Source organism: Geospiza fortis, unplaced genomic scaffold (genome assembly GCF_000277835.1).
Source record: "Geospiza fortis unplaced genomic scaffold, GeoFor_1.0 scaffold590, whole genome shotgun sequence".
NCBI classification, from domain to species: domain Eukaryota; kingdom Metazoa; phylum Chordata; class Aves; order Passeriformes; family Thraupidae; genus Geospiza; species Geospiza fortis.
Genome location: NW_005054402.1, coordinates 2,843,892 through 2,853,381, shown reverse-complemented (window position 1 = coordinate 2,853,381; position 9,490 = coordinate 2,843,892).

Here is a 9,490-nt window from a genome sequence, read left to right as displayed (position 1 = left end):
CAGCAACTTCAGCTAAAGAAACCTCTTTGCAAAAGGGAAATCAGAGGGCTCCCTATGTGCCCTGTGGAATACACGTCAGGAGAGGAATAAATGGCTGCTTCTAGCCCGGACTCCATCTGCCACCACCACCAACTCGGGCTGCTTTCACAGTGCCAACCTCTTCCTGCAAAGTGACATCAAGGACCTGGGCTGGTGTCTTTTGTTTTCCAGGGAACATGCCATTGGTGTTCACAGCATTGGCCTGTGTCCCTGAGTGGCCAGCTGCCTGCTGAGACTGGAGGTTGGCTGCCTGTTGCTTTTGTTCAATGCATATGTTTGTCAAAGTTAAAGGGCACAGTAGTGCCAGCTTTGTATAATTTACAGCTCTGATTTTGTTCTGCCTGAAAGCAAGCAGACTCTTTATGTGTGGGAACAGTGACAGCCACATCCTGCCTTCCTCATGAGCAATTGGGCGTTCCATTTTACCTAGAACTTGAACAGCTGGTATGAACAGAAGCTTAAAATCCAGGAAAAGAAGCAAGGGAATAAAGACTGGTGTGTCTCAATAGGACTTAGTTTAATGAGAGCCTAGAAGGAAAGGAACCAGATGAAATCTGCAAGGAAAGGAACCAGAGGAGCCCTGCATAGTTGTGTATACGGGGCTGAGAGGGCAAGAAAAAGTTTAGGATGGATATTAAGTAACTATGTAAAGGAGGCAAAACTTCTCACACTGTAAGAGTCAATTTCAATTTCAGACTTATCAGTAAGACAGTGCTGGCCTCCAAAATGTTCCTCTGTTTCGCTGTTAACCAAAATGCTCCCGTGTGTGTCACAGCGACACGTGGCAGAGGAATTAGGGAGCAAATGGTGGGACTGAGAGAGCTTCTTACTGGTGAAGGGCACCTGGAAAGGAATGTGCATGAGTAAGGTGACTTGCTTGTTGAAAATAGAAAAGGGTCCAGAAGAATTCACATCATTTGTAAATGATGTAAAAACTTGCCCCTGCTCAAACACAATGGACATGGTGAGAAATCTCTGAGACACTTAAATCACCTCTACTTTCGGCATAGTGCTTGCATCATGTGGAGGACAATGTTGAGTAGAAATATGTACAAACCACACAGGCAACAGTGGGCTTTGTCCTTACAGTAAAACATTGAGCTTCACTGCTAAATCCCTTTGCCTTTGTTTTCCAGTTTGTAATGCTGGATGATCACCCCTTTGGAATTATGTTATTTAACCATAAAGGTATTATTTGACAAATGCTTTAAATTTTTTTTTACTTTTTACCTTTTCTATGAAGTACTGTGTGGCTTTAGTGCTGATTTTCCTAGAATTAAAATCCCTTCCCCAAGCCATCTGGGGGACATCAGTGATCTGAAACTACCACATGGCACACTCATATGCATTCCAGCAAGTTTTTTTCCTTGCTCTTTTGAAAACGTTGACAATTTTGACTTTGAGAGAAATGTTTATCTATTATTCATTAATTTTGAGAGTTGTGATAAAAAGCTGTTTCATCTCAACGTGAGAGCACCATCTAGAGGCAAATGACATAAACTGTAGCATAAACACATACCAATCCCTTAGGTAATTATGTTTTCCTTCAGAATTCTAGGGGCTTTCAGAATTATGTTCAATATACTTTTCATAAATATTCCCAAATTGACAAACACTCTCAAGCAATTACAATGCCGTTTGAGGTTTGCAATTAGCCAGTTACCTACAGCTATCCAGCCAGAGAAAAGGTCATTTCAGCTTGGTAGGTTCATCCACACCAGCTAGAAATGCCTGGCATCAATAAGAACATCTGAAGAGGTCTTTTTTTTAGCTGCCAGGCCATGGTGAAGCTCATGCCACAAGGCCTTCACCATGCTTCTTTTATTAGGTAGCTGGATTATTTAATTAAGCTTTATTGCTTTTGCAGCTTCCCCTAGCTGTGCAGAGATGCCTTAGATACACATTTTATGGCATTACAGTCTGCTTTATAAACTCAGTGTTCCCACTGATACTGATGCAGCAATTCTCAGTGGTTTTGAAGATTCCTCTAAATCAGGGGGATGAATTATTGAGCCTCTTGTTTCCATCCTCTGGGATGTCAGTATCTCCTTTTCTGCCACCACAAAGTAATGTAGAATTCCTAAGGTAGGAAAGGTCTTAATATGATTATTAATGTACTTACACTTTGTACTTCTAGTGCTTCCTAAGTGTTTGCTAAGGAGGATAAGATCTAAGTGGTCATGGATTTCTTTTTCTTTTAGGTTTTGTGCCTGGAAATCCTGTGACCTGCACACAGCACCTGCAGAGGATTGAAGATGTAGCTCAATATGTGGCTAAACTGGACTTAACTTCCTGTGCTAGGAACAAATGTCACCTGACAAAATGTCACAACATGCACTTGTCCCCACTCCTGGTAATTCCAGCAGAGAACAAAATTACCTTTGAATGTTGCAGGAGATTTAAGCCTTTTCTGGGATGGCAGTTGAAATTTACTTGAAGGATTCCAGGTTTGAAGGATAATTTCAGGTCTGAGGATACCAGAAGATCACTGAAACCAAGGATCTCCAGTAAAAGACAGATTGGAAGGGACTATTTAAAGAGCATGCAGCGACAGAACAAGGGGGGAGATGGCTTCAAACTGAAAGAGAGTAGGTTTAGATTAGATATTACAAAGAAATCCCTTACTGGGAGGGTGGTGAGGCACCGGCACAAGCTACCCAGAGAAATTGGTGCTGCCGCATCCCTGGAAATGTTCAAGGCCAGGCTGGATGGGGCTCTGAGCAGCCTGGTCTAGTGGAAGGTGGAACTGGATGATCTTTAAGGTCCATTCCAACCCAGGACACTCTGTGATTTTCTAAGGATCAGATTATATCCTTGAGGATATATGTGGCTCTCCACAGGGAAACCAACAAAAAAGTTTGTCATGTTTTAACCCCAGCTGGCAGCCCAGCCCCACACAGCTCCTTGCTCACTCCCAGACCAGTGAGACTGGGGGGAAAAATCAGAAGGGTAAAAGCTACAAAAATCACGGGCTGAGATAAGGACAGATTAATGGGGAAAGGAACAGCCATGCACACAAGCAAAGCAAAACAGGGAATTAATTCCCTGCTTCCCATGGACAGGCAGGAGTTCAGCCTTCTCCAGGAGATCAAGACTCTGTCAGAGTACAGGTGACTCGGGAAGGACAAACACCATCACTGCAAATGTCCTCCTTTTCCTTCCCCCCACTTTATACACTGACCATGATTCCACATGTCTGGAATGTCCCTGTGGTCAGTGGGGTCCCCTGTCCTGGCTGTGTCCCCTCCCACCCTCCCAGGCACCCCCAGCTCCCTCACCAGTGGGGCTCAGAGAAAGCAGAGAAGGCCTTGGCTCTGTGCAACAACAACAACAAAAACATCTCTGTGTGATCAACCCTGTGTTCAGCACAAATCCAAACACAGCCCCACAGCAGCCACTGCAAAGAAAATTAATTCTACTCTAGCTGAAACAAGCATGAAGATATGCAACTAAAATTTTATTCTTATTGGGAAACAAAAAACTGTCAGGGTATTTGTTTTCTGCATGCCTTGGGCTTTAGGGGATGGTTTTTATACTGGAACTAAGGAGGAACTAAGAAGAAAGTGGGAAAATTAACATAGATCAGTGGCTCTCAAGTCTTCTACATTGGATCAAATTATACAGCTCAAATCGTAAGAAAGTGGAGAAAAAAGCATTTTCAAAAGTTTGTTAATTGCATGCTTTAAAAGTATTAAAAATTATGTTTTCACAAAAAACATGTGACAATTCTGAATTAAGAAGTTTGGCACAGTCTGTTTCAGACCGACCAGATCATTGGAGATTGCTGATTTCTGAGTTTAAGACTTCGCTACTGCATCAGGATCCTGATGTAAGTGCTATTGTGTAAGGTACTGTGTGAATCACTACCACTGCATCTTGCTTCTTACATCTGATTTCTCTCAAATACTTACACAATTTTTCATATAGGCCCAGTTTCTGCTGGTTTTTTTCTGTCCAGGAATCTGTCAGTCTTTGCTCTGCAGCTGATTAGAAATACTCCTATGCCTATTTGTGGTAGTGACTCAGCTGGGAGGAGAAATCAACAGGAAGGTGGTAACATCCTAAAGCATTCTTTCTAAATCTGTAGGAGTTCACCTGTCAACCCTTCAATTGAACAAGAGATTAGCCACATCACAAAACCTGAACAGGAACTACAGGACAAAAAAATAAAGGTATGAGGAAATGTTTGGCTACAGAGTGCACAACAATCTCAGCCCAGAAAGCCAACACTACCTGGGCTCACCCACAGCGTTGGGCAGCAGGGGAAGGGGGGGATTCTCCCTCACTGCCCGGCTCAGGTGAGACCTCACCTGGGACACTGCATCAGCTCTGGGGACCCAGCACAAGGAGGACATGGAGCTGCTGGAGAGAGTCCAGAGGAGGCCACAGAGATGCTCTGAGAGCTGGAGCTCCTCTGCTCTGGAGCCAGGCTGGGAGAGCTGGGGGCGCTCATCTGGAGAGGAGAAGGCTCCAGGGAGAGTTCAGAGCCCCTTCCAGAGCCTAAAGGGGCTCCAGGAGAGGTGGAGAGGGACTGGGGACAAGGGATGGAGGGACAGGACACAGGGAATGGCTTCAAACTGGAAAAGGGCAGGTTTTGATTGGGTATTAGGAAGAAATTCCTTCCTGTGAGGGTGGTGAGGCACAGGCACATGTTGCCCAGAGAAGCTGGTGCTGCCCCATCCTTGGAAGGGCTTAGGGACAGGTTGGATGGGGCACAGAGCAACCTGTGATAGTAGAAAGTGTCACTGTCCTTGGCTAGGCTCTTGGATTAGAGACCTTTAAAAGTCCCTTCCAACCCAATCCGTACTATGATTCTATAATTCTATATTCTGTATTATTTGAGCAAATTGTTCAGACTCTTTTTTTCTTTTTAAGGAAGAGGGTTTTGGGCCATCTGTTTTCTTCTCACAAATGGGAGAGATTTGTTTCTCAATGACATGAATAAGGAACCCAATATTACTAGTTTCAGTAGCAGAAGCAAACCCATTCATTGTGCACCTGCTGGTCCCCCGTGCCCAGGAGAGGGCAGCAGTAACAGAAAAACATCTTTCTAATATATTCAAGAATTGAAGAAGATCCATGTAAAGCTGATAAGCAATTTCCCCTCGATTCTTACCATTCTTCCTCATTTCTCCAGCAAGTAAACCCCTGTCCTTGTTGGTAGTACATGGGATTCTTGTAACTTTTATTGTGGATGTCATCAAAAGAAACAGCCATTGAAAAGAAGGTCCCCAGGCCAAACATCAGTTAAACCCTAAGTTTGAGAACTTATATCTATAAGAGTTAGAGGAAGTTTCTTAGAAACCCACGTCCTCCCTAAAATGTCACCAGCTCCTCAGGGACACAATTTACAGGCCTTTTATTAAATTTAAACTTGTGTGGTTTTGAACAATGTGAGTCCATTGATGACGTCAATACACTCACATCAGATATCAGGATTTAATAAAAAACTTCCTTGGCAGAGACTGAGCTTCCTGCTGTGCAGCCCTGCCTCTACAGCATTTAAAGAACTGTCTTTACTAGGGAATGCCTGCTTGCCTCTCAAAACAGAAAGCTGGGAGCTGGGGAATTTGATCTGTAGGCCAGATTCTCCTCCTGAGATCACTGGCACAGAGAACATTTCCCAGCAAGAACGTTTGGCTTGTGGGAGCAGTGGAACCTCACACAAGAGTCTGTTTAAAACTGTACCAATAAAAAACCCCAGCACCCTGGCAGTTTGGTTTCAAGAACCACCCTGGAAAACTTGGTCCATTGAGTTTACACTGAAGGAAGCCATGCCACTGAACTCTTGGAAGTGTTGTCACAGTTGTTTTGGGTCAGCAAACTTAATTATTCAACATTTCAGGCACTGTGTGCACGCACTGAGCAACGGGAGAAGCATTACTACGGGCTGCTTCTCCTTGTTGCGTGTGTGATTTAGTTTAATAAATTCAAGCTACACCTCCTCCCGCATAATCTTTTGTGCTTTTGCTGTGTTTTTCTAGTTCTGAAAGAGATATCTGGAAAAATCAATTAGATGTGCAGATGTAATGATAAGATGAGGCAAGAAAAGTGCATGGTAGGCAAAAAATGACCTTTGTGATACCTCCACCTCAGCAGATCCACCCTTGATTGCAAATATTCATGACTAATAGCATCATTTTAATTATAATGGAGCACTTGTTGTAGAGATGCTGCAAATGCATCAGATTTTCAAAAGCTTTTGTGTTCAAATGTTTTGCCAGTGCTTGCTGAAACTCCTTCAACTGCAATAGTTTTCTACGAAACTTGCCAAAGCCAACTTAGAGCCAAAGTAATATAGGATAAAAATCCTAAATGAGGTAAAATACATTGATGGAAAAGCTGTTTAAATGCACAAGTGTTCTTTACATAAATACTTTCCCATAAATTTTTTTTCCATGTCTGGATTCGTTTTTCTGATGAAAACAGAAAGTGAGGGGACAAAATCCTTCTGGGAAACTCATGCACGGGTGCATGATATCTCTTGACATGTGATATTCTTAGCAATACAGAAATTTATAAATCAGGTCTTATTCAAGATCTTTCTTCTCTGTCTGCCACTTATTAGCATGTTCAAATAATTCTGAGAGATGAGTGAGGCAGATTGGCCACAATAAATCAACATAACACTATTGGTGAAAAGTTACAGTGACTTCAACTAACTTTCTAAAAATACTTCATCCATCTGCAAAGTTCTCTTCTTATCTTTCTTCAATTCCTCACTTCTCTTTGTCTCCTTGGTTACAGCCTTGGACAGAGCTCCTTATCAGCTTCTTCTTGCTTCTCAGCTTCTTCTCGCTCCTTTACCTAACAGGCCTGCTGTTAGCCCCTTCCAGTTTCTTTCCCCAGTTACTGCATCACTTGGCTTTTAATTGTGGCATTTGAAATGCCTCATTCAGTTTCCTTTGTACAGCTAAATCTTTATTATTTTCAATCAACCTCATTCTATATATCTTTAAACATGATATTTGCTTTCTTTTCCCCCTTGCTCTTTATTTTTCATTGGAAGCTGCTATGTAACTACCTCAGCCTAGAATCCTTTAAAAAACACAACAGTTGCTTCAGAGACACTGTGAAAACTGTGATCTGAATTGTTTGCATGTCTTTCACATGGTTTTCCCCCTTCACTTCAAGAAGGATGGGCCCAAAAACTGCAGGTCAAACATTTTCAGTGTTCCTGTACAATCACAATCACAGTTTGGGCTGGACTAGTGCAAGATATGCACCTTGCCATAGTAATGGCTGGGCAAGGACTGTCAGGAAAGATCACTGCTGCTTGAAGTATGGGAGATTCTGATTAAGGAAAAAAGTGTTTCACAATTAACCAGGTTGCCCAGAGAGTTTCCAGGATTTTTTTCTTTTCAGATTTTCAAGACCCAGCTGAATAAAGCATGCTGGTTCTGAATTAACTGTTGACCCTGCTTTGAGCAGGCACTTGTGCTACAGGACATCTGAGTATTTAAGTGTTTCTGGAAACATGAGATAGTTGAAAGCCTCCTCTTTTAAAGATGTTACTGAGACTGTGGTCTCTTCTGAACACTGATAAATTTTAAATGCCCTTTGATTTTTTTCATATACTCAAAAAAATAGAGTATAGAGTATAAATATAAAAATAGAGTTTTGGTCTATACTCAAAAAAATAGAAATGTGAGATATTTCTGTGGAAATGCAAAATATTGATGTGATATCATCACCTAGTTAGTGTAATGCTATTTACAATGCAGGCATAGAAGCTGAGCTAACACCTGTGTCTCACCATCACTGGAGGACCAGGATGCAAGTAAATGCCTGTGACAAAGTATTTATCATACTTGTGCAGTGAGATAATACAGAGAAGTATTTTATTACATGGAGGTGGGATTGGCACCAGAAATAACAGCTGTCAGTGGGAGACTCTCCAGAAATCCAAAAAATGACAATCATTCCAATCAGTGCTTGTAGTTTTGCAAAGAGCTTTTACATCATGCTTCAAAAGAGCAGCTATAAACTAAGCAGAACAATATCTATTCATATTTTTTCAGAAATATGGTATGTAGTGTGCCTGATTATAAATTAGGAATAAAAATCCCGGAAAGAACCCCAATAGAGATGGATAAAACAGTGAAGGCTAATGGAAAGAAAATAGGTGTGTCTGGAGAGCACAAAACATTGACACACATAAAGTGAAAACCTAGTAACACCCAAGAAGCTTAAAAATCCAGCCTGCAAATTTTGTGTAACTCCTCTGCGAACTCCTCTGTGAAGATCAATACAGGGAAGACGAGATGATGTTGCAGCCCTGTCAGAGTGGGAAATCTGTGATCTTGCAGGTGTCAGATCCCTTGTGCCAAAGCTGGTGCACATTACATAGCAGAGCAACAATAGACTGGCAGCCCCGTGGCTGGAATGCCACTTCTCCCACCAAACCAGGTCAGCTTTTGGTCTCCAAAACTTTCCATGATGCCATGGAAAGGTATCTCCACCCACAGGAGTGATGCAGGGATCCTTGAATGGTATTTCCTATTATTGCAGGGAGATTTCAGCTTTGAGACTTGTGCACGTAGCTTTTCCTGGTTTTGTTTGATGAGAGTTACCACAAGCAAGAGACCTGTTGTGGCATTAGTGACAACACAGCTGTAGGGCACCCTTTCCAGAAGGATCCTATTCTTTAAGTATGTCCTCAGTGTGATGAGGTCATATTTGAGCATGTCCACAGATCTGTCCATTCCAATGCGCTGTCCTCTCCTTACATTAATCAGGGTGCTGGGCCACCCTGATTGCTCAGTCTGAGGAGGCAGGAGCTGGACACACCTTTATGAGCATTAAGGACTCCTGGGGTGTTCTCTTTGCAAGCACTTCCAACACACAGCTCCACTGTTGAAGGCCCTAAGAGTTTTAGAGAGTTAGGATTTGATTAAAGAATAGCTTTTTCACTCAGCATATTCTAGGTCCAGTGACTCCTTTAAGGACAGATTGCAGAGCTCCAGAATGAAATCTTCCTTTTAAGTATGTGGTGCTTGCTAAATACTAATGGTTTCCAGAGGAAAAAACACTTCACTGGCTTCCCAGGCAACCTTAAGTTCAAGGCCAGCCTTGCAAAGGTGCACCATTCTGCTTGGATATTTGCTCCCTAACTCAGCCATGTGCATCCAGCCTAGTGCATCAAAAATATGCTTTTTTGACCCTAGCCAGTTGCACTTTAGAGTCAGAGTTATACTCTGATATTTCAGACCTGCTGTTCTTTTTAAATGTTCTTTCATAAATATCTGCAGCCAATGCCCAAATCCTTGGATGCTGAAAATGAGCATTTGCTCCTCTGAGTCGATGTCAACCTAACAGCTGCTCCAGCAAGTGCTGAGTGTAAACTACAGGGATGCACTAATTTTAAAGTGGTGGGCAAAGAACCCAATGTGCAGAGTGAATGAGGATGCTTAGAGAACAGAGTTATGTAATTCATCTATTTTGGGGATCA